The following is a 12,714-nucleotide window of genomic DNA, read 5'->3' as shown; positions in this document are numbered from 1 at the left end:
GTCTGCTCATTGTAACTTGCTAACATAGTAGACCTTTTTGATAAATAAAACATTTACAATTTATTTAATTCAGTTAGTTGTCTGTGTTGTCTCTATGCAGAGAGACCTGTTGCTGTTCCTCACCCTCCACTCAACTACCCAGATATTCATTAGAGAACTGTTACTATGAGATGTGACATACAGGGAGGAGGAGACACTGAATGGCAGTATGAGTGGTATACGAATGGTCATCCAGTCTACTCTATTACAGTCTGAGTACAGAATCAGTCCTGTCTACATGTCTATCAGTGGTTCATTATACCTGTAAGGGTGTAAAGGGAAACAAGATCTCCAAGACCAGTGATGCTGTACAACTGACTGTGTCTGGTGAGTCTATCTAATCATGTAAACATCTCCATGGGTAACAAGAATCATTGATAAGACTGAAAGTTAGAAAACTCCTAACATGTCCTCTGTCTGATCACAGATCAACCTAAGGCTGTTCTGAGTATCTATCCTCAGTGGCTGAACCCTGGAGACTCAGTGTCTCTGAGCTGTGAAGTTGACAAGACGTCTACAGGCTGGAGGTTCTCCTGGTACAGGACGGTTCCCACTTTAACAGAGCAGTCCTACTCTTTTCAGCTTCTTCCAGAAGCAGGCAATGGGACTACTGAAGACTCCTACACTCTGATCCCTGCTATTCCTCTCCCAGGAGGATATGTGTGTAGAGCTGGGAGAGGAGACCCAGTCTATGACACACTCTACAGTGAACCTCAGTTCTCTCTGGTCAGGAGGTAACTAACTACTTGAAACTGTATTAAATCATATTTAAGTTACCCTCATGCGTGTATATAACTATAGGTTTGACTCTGTCTCTCTTTGTTTCAGATCTGCAGCCTTCAGTGTCTCTCTGAATAAGTCCCAACACAACACAACACTTTACATCAAAGTCTCTCTCATTGAGCTGTGAGGAGAAGGGGAACTCTACTGGATGGAGACTGATGAGCTACAGAGAGAGAGAGGAGTAGAGTCAGGGTGTGGCTCTAACTGGGGATCAACAACAGGGTCCACCTGTACCATCAGCTACACATACACATGGTCCAGTGGAGTGTTCTGGTGTGAGTCTGGATCAGGAGAGTACAGTAATGCTGTCAACATCACAGTTAATGGTACATCTATTGTACAACCCTCACTAACATTTCTACATATATATGATAGGATGTTCAAATCTGGAACTAAATGATTGCATCTCATAAATACAAGCTCATAAGATGTTGATGTATTGTGAGGGATGACTCCAGATTTAAGGTATTATTTATATATTATGTTACACAGCTGGTGATGTGATCCTGGAGAGCCCTGTCCATCCCGGGTGACTGAAGGAGACTTTGTGACTCTGAGCTGTAAATACCGGAAAGTCAGCTCAAACTTCAAAGCTGATTTCTACAAAGATGGAGTACTCATCAAGAATGAGACCACAGGAGAGATGACCATCCCTACAGTATCCAAGTCAGATGAAGGATTCTATAAGTGTAAATCTGGTCAAGGAGAATCACCAGAGAGCTGGGTGACAGTGAGAGGTGAGAAAACATTTATGATCACAAGTTAGTTACCTTTTTTATTATCTGTGTAAAAAAACATGTCATTTAAGTGTTGATGTTAATATAGTTTTAGATTTGCACTCCCCTAGAAAATATGATCTCTCAACTAAATTGTCAAAATATGGGCCCAGCCTACTTTCTTTCATGCTCTATACTCTAAACCAATATAACCTCCTATCAGAGTCTGTGCTGTTCTCTCTCAAGTCTCTCCAGTCGTAGCTCCTGGATCCTCTACATCAGTCCTAGTAGGAGTGGTTGTGGGTCTGGTTGTTGCTGGTGTTCTACCTGTCATTCTCCTGGTCCTGCTGTGGAGAAATCAAAACAACAAAGGTGATACTTTGGCTGTTTCTCATTTAATACAAAACATTCTATTACATGTTTAGGAGAGACATTTCTAAATATACGTTTTTGAAGAAAGTTCAGTACATACACAATGCGTTTGTCATTACAGGTTCCTGTTTCATCAGAATATTCTGGTGAGTACACCTGTCTCTCAACTTATTGATATGTACAGTACCTAACATATTATCTGTGCTTCCTATGCTGAGTATCTCTCTCTCCCTGTAGGCCCCTCAGCCCCAGAGCACCAACCAGGACCCCCAACAGGCCAAGGATCTACCCAGGGCCAGGCTCCTAATACTGGGTATACACATCTGCAGCATGGTCAGTCTCTCAGCCCAGACCTCTACCACTCTCCTCTCTCTGTAACCTCATCTGGCTCATCAACATCCACTTTGTTTTTACAACATGTTACCGTACACTGTGTCCCTAGTCAAGCTAAGGGATAATCAACCTAACTATCCTGCCTCTCTCTTCTATGACCAACAGGTGGCACTAACTTCTACGATACGATCAATCCCTCAGACAACAATGATAATGGTAGTGTAATGTAATGTTTTCAGTATGAATGTGTAGTAGCCTGCTTCTCTTCATTTAATATGACATGTGGAGTTTGACTAATTGGAGGTGTTTGTGTATTATGTCTCAGATGCTGCTGGTGCTTCTGCTGCTGGGCCAAGTCATGTGACTTACGCCCAGATTCAACTGAACAAGTTGGACAAGAAAAGAAAGGTGACTCTCAACTGCTACATATATTGAGAAAAAATTGCTTAGCAGTGTATCTAAGATGAGTTACAATGTGTACATATATATACACACACTACCGTTCAAAAGTTTGGGGTCACTTAGAAATGTCCTTGTTTTCGAAAGAAAAGCAAATTATTTGTCCATTAAAATAACATCAAATTGATCATAAATACAGTGTAGACATTGTTAAGGTTGTAAATGGCTATTGTAGTTGAAAACGGCAGATTTTTTATGAAATATCTACATAGGCGTACAGAGCCCATTATCAGCAACCATCAGTCCTATGTTCCAATGGCACATTGTGTTTGCTAATCCAAGTTTATCATTTCAAAAGGCAAATTGATCCTTAGAAAACCATTTTTGCAATTATGTTAGCACAGCTGAAAACTGTTGTGCTGAATAAAGAAGCAATAAAACTGGCCTTCTTGAGACTAGTTGTGTATCTGGAGCATCAGCAATTGTGGGTTTGATTACAGGCTCAAAATGGGCAGAAACAAATAACTTTCTTCTGAAACTTCGTCAGTCTATTCTTGTTCTGAGAAATGAAGGCTATTCCATGCGAGAAATTGCCAAGAACTGAAGATCTCGTACGCTGTGTACTACTCCCTTCACAGAACAGCGCAAACTGGCTCTAACCAGAATAGAAAGAGGAGTGGGAGGCCCCGGTACACAACTGAGCAAGAGGACAAATACATTAGAGTGTCTAGTTTGAGAAACAGACCGCCTCACAGGTCCTCAACTGGCAGCTTCATTAAATAGTACCCGCAAAACACCAGTCTCAACGTCAACAGTGAAGAGGCCATTCCGGGATGCTGACCTTCTAGCAGAGTTACAAAGAAAAAGCCATATCTCAGACTGGCCAATAAAAATAAAAAAAGATTAAGATGGGCAAAAGAACACAGACACTGGACAGAGGAATCGAAGTTTGAGGTGTTCGGATCACAAAAGAAGAAATTTGTGAGCGCGACCAAATGAAAAGATGCTGGAGGAGTGCTTGATGCCATCTGTCAAGCATGGTGGAGGCAATGTGATGGTCTGGGGGTGCTTTGGTGGTGGTAAAGTGGGAGATTTGTCAACAGGGTAAAAGGGATCTTGAAGAAGGAAGACTATCACTCCATTTTGCAATGCCATGCCATACCCTGTGGATGGCGCTTGAGTCTGGAGCCAATTTCCTCCTACAACAGAGAATAACCCAAGCACAGCTCCAAACTATATAAAAACAATTAAGCAGTGGCTTCAGCTGGTATTCTGTATATAATGGTGTGGCCAGCACAGTCACAGGATCTCAACCCTATTGAGCTGTTGTGGGAGCAGCTTGACCGTATGGTACGTAAGAAGTGGTGATCAAGCCAATCCAACTTGTGGGAGGTGCTTCAGGAAGCATGGGTGAAATCTCTTCAGATTACCTCAACAAAATGACAACTAGAATGCCAAAGGTCTGCAGGCTGTTATTGCTGCAAATTGAGGATTATTTGACGAAAGCAAAGTTTGAAGGACACAATTATTATTTATATAAAAATCATTATTTCTAACCTTGTCAATGACTACATTTCCTATGCATTTTGCTATATTTCCTATTCAAACTCATTTCATAAATGTTTTCATGGAAAACAAGGACATTTCTAACTGACCCCAAACCTTTGAACAGTAGTGTATATATATATACTTTATATATGACACACACACATGTATAATAATATATATAAATATATTTCAGTTCTCTGTACTTCTTCCTCCTCAGTAAAGAGAGATTATCCAAAGAAAATCCTGTCTACTCTGAGGTGAAGACAGGGAAAGCCACAGGTAAGAACCATTCTACAGGTTGGCAGTCATTAAAACCTTAATTGCGTAATTTCTGAGTTTGTGATGAAGAGGTCGAATATGCAATAAGCTAATTCCTTCATTTGTTGACTGGAAATGTCCATTGTCAGCAGCAGCTGGACCTGTTGATGTGACCTATGCTGAGGTTGACCTCCCAAAGAAGGTCAAAGCCAAGAAGAAGAGAGGTAAGACTAGACATCCCTCCCTCCATATTCCCCCTATCAGAACCTCCTCCTCTTTGACCCATATTAAAAGCTGTATTCTCATGTAACGGATCATCATGACCTCATTCCTTTAACTGTGTATTGTATAACTGTATATTATTCTGTATAACTGTAACATTATGCTGATGTTTTATCCTCACCCCCTATAGAAACAGCAACCCCACCTGAGAGCGCAGAACCTGTCTATTCTCTAGTGAAGCCATACACAGCCCCCGTAAGACTTAATCAACAATCTATTGAAAGGGTATGAAACTATATCTAAGTATGTCCTAAGAAACTGGTGAGAAATCATTTCTGATCACATTACCTTTTATCATTGTCACGTACGTTAAGGAACGGGACGGACCAAGGTGCAGCGTGAACGGCGAACATGTTTATTAACTAATAAACACACAAAACAGTAACCAAAACAACAAACTTAACCGTGACGGTCCAAAGGCTAACACACAAGCCTAAACATGAACCTAACAAAATCCCACAACACAGGCAGGAAAACGGCTGCCTAAGTATGATCCCCAATCAGACAACGAGCGACAGCTGTCTCTGATTAGGAACCACACCAAACATAGAAATACAAAACCTAGACTATATTCACACTCTGACCAAACTAGCTAGAGTTCTATAGGCCAAGGCGTGACAATCATCAGTGTGATGAACTATGGATTATAGTGTTGATGTTAACATACATTTGGATTTGCACTCCCATAGCAAATTATCTCCTAAATATTGTCAAAACATTCAGGCCGGCCTATTGGAATCTCTACATTTCACTATTGTATTTGTATTCTCTCTACTCCAGAGGTGGACAAACGTTTTATTTTATTTTCTCAAAACATAATTTGCCCACCCCTTCTCTACACCTATATTACCTCTCTCTGAGCCTGATTATGTTTTTCTGAGTTTCGAATGAAGAGGCCGAATATGCATTAAGCTAATTTCTGCATTTGTTGACTGCAAATGTCCATTGTCAGCAGCAGCTGGACCTGTTGATGTGACCTATGCTGAGGTTGACCTCCAAAAGAAGGTCAAAGCCAAAAAGAAGAGAGGTATGACTAGACATCCCTCCCTCCATATTCCCCCTATCAGAACCTCACTCCTCTTTGACCCATATTGAATAAATGTTTATTATTCTGTACATTATTCTGGATATTATTCTGGATATTATTCTGGATATTATTATTGATATTATTCTGGATATAACTATTATATTATGCTGATGTTTATCCTCCTACATAAACAGCAACCCCACCAGTAGCAGATTCAGTCTATTCTCAAGTGAAGCCACACAAAGCCACAGGTAAGACTAATAGCCATATGCTATTGACACTAATACAGGTGTAGGATCTTAATTTGACCAGTTTCTCACAGAATGAAAATACTCCTGCAGCAAAAGGATATGTGAATTATTGTGTGTATTAGAATGCATGGACATTTTTGTAGGGCTTGATACATCTGTATTTAGGGAAAATCAAGTCTGAAATTCTGAAGTGGAAATACAAAACTTTAGAAGCCTCTTTTAAACCTTGAATACACTACGAGTTTGTATTTCATACTGTGCAGGAAATGTCCTTCAACAACAGGATGATCATATTAAGATGCTACACCTGTATTATACTTATTGAGCTAATGCTTTGATATCAAAGTATACTGCATCTATTTAAAGTATACCTCTAAAAAAACGTTGTGTGGTGATATGTTACAGGTCCTTGAAGGAAATGGAGGGATAAATAACTTTGTGTGGTGTTCTGTTACAGGTCCTTGAGGGAGATGGAGGGATAACTCACTTTGTGTGGTGATATGTTACAGCTCCTTGAGGGAGCTGGAGGGATAAATAACTGTGTGTGGTGATATGTTACAGGTCCTTGTGGGAGATGGAGGGATAAATAACTTTGTGTGGTGATATGTTAAAGGTCCTTGTGGGAGATGGAGGGATAAATAACTTTGTGTGGTGATCTGTTACAGGTCCTTGAGGGAGATGGAGGGATAAATAACTTTGTGTGGTGATCTGTTACAGGTCCTTGAGGGAGATGGAGGGATAAATCACTTTGTGTGGTGATCTGTTACAGGTCCTTGAGGGAGCTGGAGGGATAAATCACTTTGTGGGGTGATCTGTTACAGGTCCTTGAGGGAGCTGGAGGGACACACCATCAGAGGAGGAGCAGGAGAAACCTGGGAACATGGATTATGCACACAAACACACACACACAATAACACATTGTAAACTCAGCAAAAAAAGAAACGTCATCTCACTGTCAACTGTGTTTATTTTCACCAAACTTAACATGTGTAAATATTTGTATGAACATAACAAGATTCAACAACTGAGACATAAACAGAAATTGAATAATGTGTCCCTGAACAAAAGGGGGGTCAAATTCAAAAGTAACAGTCAGTATCTGGTGTGGCCACCAGCTGCAGTAAGCACTGCAGTGCATCTCCTCCTCATGGACTGCACCAGATTTGCCAGTTCTTGCTGTGAGACGTTATCCCACTCTTCCACCAAGGCACCTGCAAGTTCCCGGACATTTCTGGGGGGAATGGCCCTAGCCCTCACCCTCCGATCCAACAGGTCCCAGACGTGCTCAATAGGATTGAGATCCGGGCTCTTCGCTGGCCAAGGCAGAACACTGACATTCCTGTCTTGCAGGAAATCACGCACAGAACGAGCAGTATGGCTGGTGGCATTGTCATGCTGGAGGGTCATGTCAGGATGAGCCTGCAGGAAGTGTACCATTTGATTTGATTTGATTTGATAAGGAAGGAGGATGACTTCCCTGTAACGTACAGCGTTGATATTGCCTGCAATGACAACAAGCTCAGTCCGATGATGCTGTAACACACCGCCCCAGACAATGACAGACTCTCCACCTCCAAATCGATCCCGCTCCAGAGTACAGGCCTCAGTGTAACGCTCATTCCTTCGACGATAAACGCGAATCCGACCATCAACCCTGATGAGACAAAAACGCGACTCGTCAGTGAAGAGCACTTTTTGCCAGTCCTGTCTGGTCCAGCGACGGTGGGTTTGTGCCCATAGGCGACGTTGTTGCCGGTGATGTCTGGTGAGGACCTGCCTTACAACAGGCCTACAAGCCCTCATAACAGCCTCTCTCAGCCTATTGTGGACAGTCTGAGCACTGATGGAGGGATTGTGCGTTCCTGGTGTAACTCGGGCAGTTGTTGTTGCCATCCTGTACCTGTCCCGCAGGTGTGATGTTCGGATGTACCGATCCTGTGCAGGTGTTGTTACACGTGTCTCCCTGTAGCGCTGTCTTAGGCGTCTCATAGTCGGACATTGCAATTTATTGCCCTGGCCACATCTGCTGTCCTCATGCCTCCTTCAGCATTCCTAAGGCCCCTGGGCATCTTTCTTTTGGTGTTTTTCAGAGTCAGTAGAAAGGCCTCTTTAGTGTCCTAAGTTTTCATAACTGTGACCTTAATTGCCTACCGTCTGTAAGCTGTTAGTGTCTTAATGACCGTGGTGCATGTTCATTAATTGTTTATGGTTCATTGAACAAGCATGTGTTTAAACCCTTTACAATGAAGATCTGTGAAGTTATTTGGATTTTTACGAATTATCTTTGAAAGACACTGTCCTCAAAAAGGGACGTTTCTTTTTTTGCTGAGTTTACATGAAGGATTTGTATTTTTTTAAAAAAAAAAAAAAAACATAGTTTTTAATTAATCATGGTTTAATTGTGTATTACTGTAACAGTTTTTTAAACAGTTATATGGTGTAATGATTATGGATCTTATCTGCAGCTACAACAATATAATCTGCTTTGTATTGAATTGTATTGTTTGTTGGTTAGTTCTTTTGTTTTTACATTTTAGTCATTTAGCAGACGCTCTAATCCAGAGTGATTTATAGGAGCAATTAGGGTTAAGTGGCTTGCTCAAAGGCGCAGAGCGATTTTTCCCTTAGTCGGTCCGGGTATTCGAACCAGCAACCTTTTGCTTGCTCCTAACCACTAGGCTACCTGTTGCCCTAGTTCAGTAGACTTATGTTGCATAAATGGCAGTTAAAAGCTGAGTTGCTTATAGAAGAACAAACAAAAAACATAAACAAATGTATAAATTGTGAGAGTAATGGAACTGGACAAGATGACGGATGATCAGGGAAGCAGATCTGACGGCATTGAGAACTGAGGAAGCATTGATGGTCTGATGATCCTATGAGTGGAGGAGGGAGCCGGTCAGAGTAGAGAGACAGTCAGCAGCTGCCCCCCCATGTCCTCCGTGCTCTGGGTTGGTGATAGTTAGCTTAGCTGGCTAGCCACTCCTCTCCACTAACTCCATGTAGCACCCACTTGGGTGATGCTATTATGCTGCCTCAAAGGCACTAGAATCATAATATTATCAGTCAGAGTATCTTATCCACTAGTCCCAGCCATCTCCTCATGCAGTCCTCTCACTTCTTCTGCTTCTCTCCAAGCCGGTGTTGTGGCATTCTAACCCATTCACATCCAAACAGTCTCCAAGCTAGCTTGATAGGTAGCAAGTGAGCCAAACTGGCAAATTAAAACTTAAAACTCATTCAGGATGACCAATTAATTACGGATTCTGAATTAACAATCAAAAAACAAAAAGCTGATAGAAAAATGGCAAAAGAAAACGACTTAAAGTCCCAGCGCTGTCAAAAACGTGATTTTCCTGTGTTTTATATACACTGAGTATACCAAACATTAGGAACACCTACCTAATATTCAGTTTTCCCCTTTCCACTCAGACCATGCCCAGACATTCCTAGCTAAATTCTTGATTGACAAATTGCGCTTTGCTTAGAAACATTTTTTTTTTGGATCATTTTAATTGAAAACAATCACATGAAGATACTTAATTGTTACCCAGAAATTATTTGATATTGAGATAACAATGTCTGCATTGGACCATTAAAAACAACTAAGGATTAAATGTACAAAAAATTTATGGGATCGATGATCCATGGCTTCCATAGCGGCACCATCATGGCAATTTTGTATTTATTGTTTATGTTATCAATGTCTGAAATGTATTATCTTTGATTCATTATTTCTGTCATTCGATGATAGGTTAACATATTTCTTTATGAATTTTACATACTTTTTTTTCTATTCAACTGTACTTTTTGAATATCTATGCATTGTGCTTTTTAATAAACTTTAGTTTTTCATCCAAGAGATGACATTAGTGCTTTCTTACAGTAAATGGATGTTGTCATCATTGTCAACTCTTTCATACAACCTGCTTTGGCCAGCCCTCCTTCAGACTAATAAAGTTATTGGGCTTGTCAATGTATGAGTTAAATCTGTGATCGGTACATACATTTTGGGACTTTTAAATTAAAGACATACTCCGGAACTGTGGAAACTACAAAGTACACTACATGACCAAAAGTATGTGGTAAACCTTCTAGTTAAACATCTAATTCCAAAATCATGGGCATTAATATGGAGTTGGTCCCCCCTTTGCTGCTATAACAGCCTCCACTCTTCTGGCAATGCTTTCCACTAGATGTTGGAGCATTGATGCAGAGACTTGTTTCCATGTAGCCACAAGAGCATTAGTGAGGTCGGACACTGATGTTTGTCGATTAGGTCTGACTCGCAGTCGGCGTTCCAATTCATCCCAAAGGTGTTCAATGGGGTTGAGGTCAGGGCTCTGTGCAGGCCAGCGGCGCAGCGGTCTGAGGCACTGCATCTCAGTGCTAGAGGCGTCACTACAGACCCTGGTTCAATTCCAGGCTGTATCACAATCCGGCCGTGATTGGGAGTCCCATAGGGCGGCGCACAATTGGCTCAGTGTTGGCCGGGGTAGGCTGTCATTGTAAATAAGAATTTGTTCTTATCTGACTTGCCTGTTTAAATATCAATTTTTATGTTCTTCCACACCAATTTCGACAAACCATTTCTGTATGGACCTCGCTTTGTGCCATAGGGCATTGTCATGCTGAAACAGGAAAGGGCATTCTCCAAACTTTTGCCACAAAGTTGGAAGCACAGAATCATCAAGAATGTCATTGTACGCTGTAGCGTTAAGATTTCCCTGACTTGTTGGAAAGGTGGCATCCTTGACAGTGACATGTTGAAAGTCACTCAGCTCTTCAGTAAGGCCATTCTACTTTAGATGTTTGTCTGTGGAGATTGCATGGCTGTGCGCTCGATTTTATACACCTGTCAGCAACGGGTGTGGCTGAAATAGCCGAATCCACTAATTTGAAGGGGTGTCCACATACTTTTGTGTATATGTACAGTAGTGTATTGTGTAATATGAGCAGAATTACTGTCTTACCTTAATTACCCAGGAAGTCCCTAGTTTGACAGTGACTGTTTTTCTGGAAGCTGTGTTGCGCCATTTTCCTTACATTTCCCCCAAGTGGGCCAGCCCCCTAGAAATTTGAGTTCAACCAATAAGCTTCAGCCCCTCGCCATGTGAGTGACAGCTAGCAAGAGGCACATCATGCACCCACAGCAGAGTGAGAGAGAGAGCAATCTGCACATATGTGATATAGTATGCAATTTTCAAGGACCACTTTTGGCTTGTGAGCGATACTTTCACAACTACTGGCTAAAAAGTGTACAAAAGTACCGGTTCATCTCTTTAATGATATATACTCATTGAATCTTGAAGAATATAACTTATAAATGCCTCATGAGCTTAGTTCAACTGCTGTTTCCCATCAGCTGAAGACCCATTGAGACTTTCATAATGACTTTTTAGGGAAGGGTGTGCTTGAAAAGGACAGTTTTCTAATGTCATATCCTCTCTGCAGCAGTTCTGAGGAGCTGGTCAGTACTGGTACTGTGTATCACTTCCTCTTTAACAAACCAGGAAAAGTGCTGGGGTGGCAACATTTCAGAGTTTCAACATCATTACTGATAACAAAACTCTATAATTGAATGTCTGGCATTTGATTGGAAAACCCCTGGTAATAAAACAGAATAGAATATTATAGACTATTATAGAAGAGAAGAGAAGAGAAGAGAAGAGAAGAGAAGAGAAGAGAAGAGAAGAGAAGAGAAGAGAAGAGAAGAGAAGAGAAGAGAAGAGAAGAGAAGAGAAGAGAAGAGAAGAGAAGAGAAGAGAAGAGAAGAGAAGAGAAGAGAAGAGAAGAGAAAATAAGATAAATGTCAAAAGAGAACTCTCCAAACTAGTACTTTAGGTTGATCAGTTATGGTTTAGTTGCAACATCAGGAAATACTAACAGAAATACATATCAAGAACTTGAGACACGTGACGTCCTTTCTCTGATAAAAATAGTGATGTGCAACATTTTATAACCGCCCCCTCATCTAAGAAAGCAAGGACCTCTCACTATACTTTAACATTAACCTGCTGTAGTTCTACAACCAACACACACAAATGTCTTGTGTGTTTTTAAAACTGAAATGTGATTGCAAAGAGGTCGTTCAAGTAAGCATAGATTTCCATACTTTTTCATAATGGTCCCCCGAGGGAATCGAACCCACAACCCTATTCCATTACTGTGCTACATTCCACGTGTAAACTACCTGACCAGGTCTTGCTCATATTCTCACCATCCTACAGACAAGGTCTTAATGACTAATGGCATCACTGTTCCAGTTAGGGGGGTTCTGTGTCTGTGTTTATATCTATGTGGTCAGTCAGTCAGTCAGTCAGTCAGTCAGACAGACAGACAGACAGACAGACAGACAGACTGACTGACTGACTGACTGACTGACTGACTGACTGACTGACTGACTGTGTCACGGAGACCACCAGACAGGAAGTGACACAATATGTTACATGAAACGTAGAAGGGGGCCTTTGTCAGTAAGCTTGGACCCACTTCCTCACAAAAAAACACACTGAACAATGAGCATGCAGGATAACTCATGCAAACCCTTCTGCAGGCATACGATGCCTACATGAAAATACACACACACACCGTTCTGATACCATCAGCCTGATCACCGCAGTAACAGACCCCAAACACGCACTCCTCATTATCTAACTCTCAAGCTGAGTGAAGGGGTATTTTCAGATAGATTGTGACTTCCTTT

At 41.3% G+C, this 12,714-nt stretch overlaps 1 long non-coding RNA gene and 1 pseudogene across 1 annotated transcript; both read left to right on the top strand.

The window, feature by feature from the left end:
- Positions 1 to 288: 288 nt before the first annotated feature.
- Positions 289 to 2,678, top strand: LOC123487073 (annotated as a pseudogene).
- A 1,965-nt stretch (positions 2,679 to 4,643) lies between these two features.
- Positions 4,644 to 6,879, top strand: LOC123487065. Its single transcript, XR_006659603.1, has 3 exons — positions 4,644 to 4,672; positions 5,952 to 6,008; positions 6,778 to 6,879. It is a non-coding gene; the product is annotated as an uncharacterized LOC123487065 (long non-coding RNA).
- Positions 6,880 to 12,714: the final 5,835 nt, after the last annotated feature.

This window comes from Coregonus clupeaformis, unplaced genomic scaffold (assembly GCF_020615455.1).
Source record: "Coregonus clupeaformis isolate EN_2021a unplaced genomic scaffold, ASM2061545v1 scaf1447, whole genome shotgun sequence".
Taxonomy (NCBI): Eukaryota; Metazoa; Chordata; class Actinopteri; order Salmoniformes; family Salmonidae; genus Coregonus; species Coregonus clupeaformis.
This window is presented reverse-complemented; position numbering and strand designations above follow the sequence as displayed.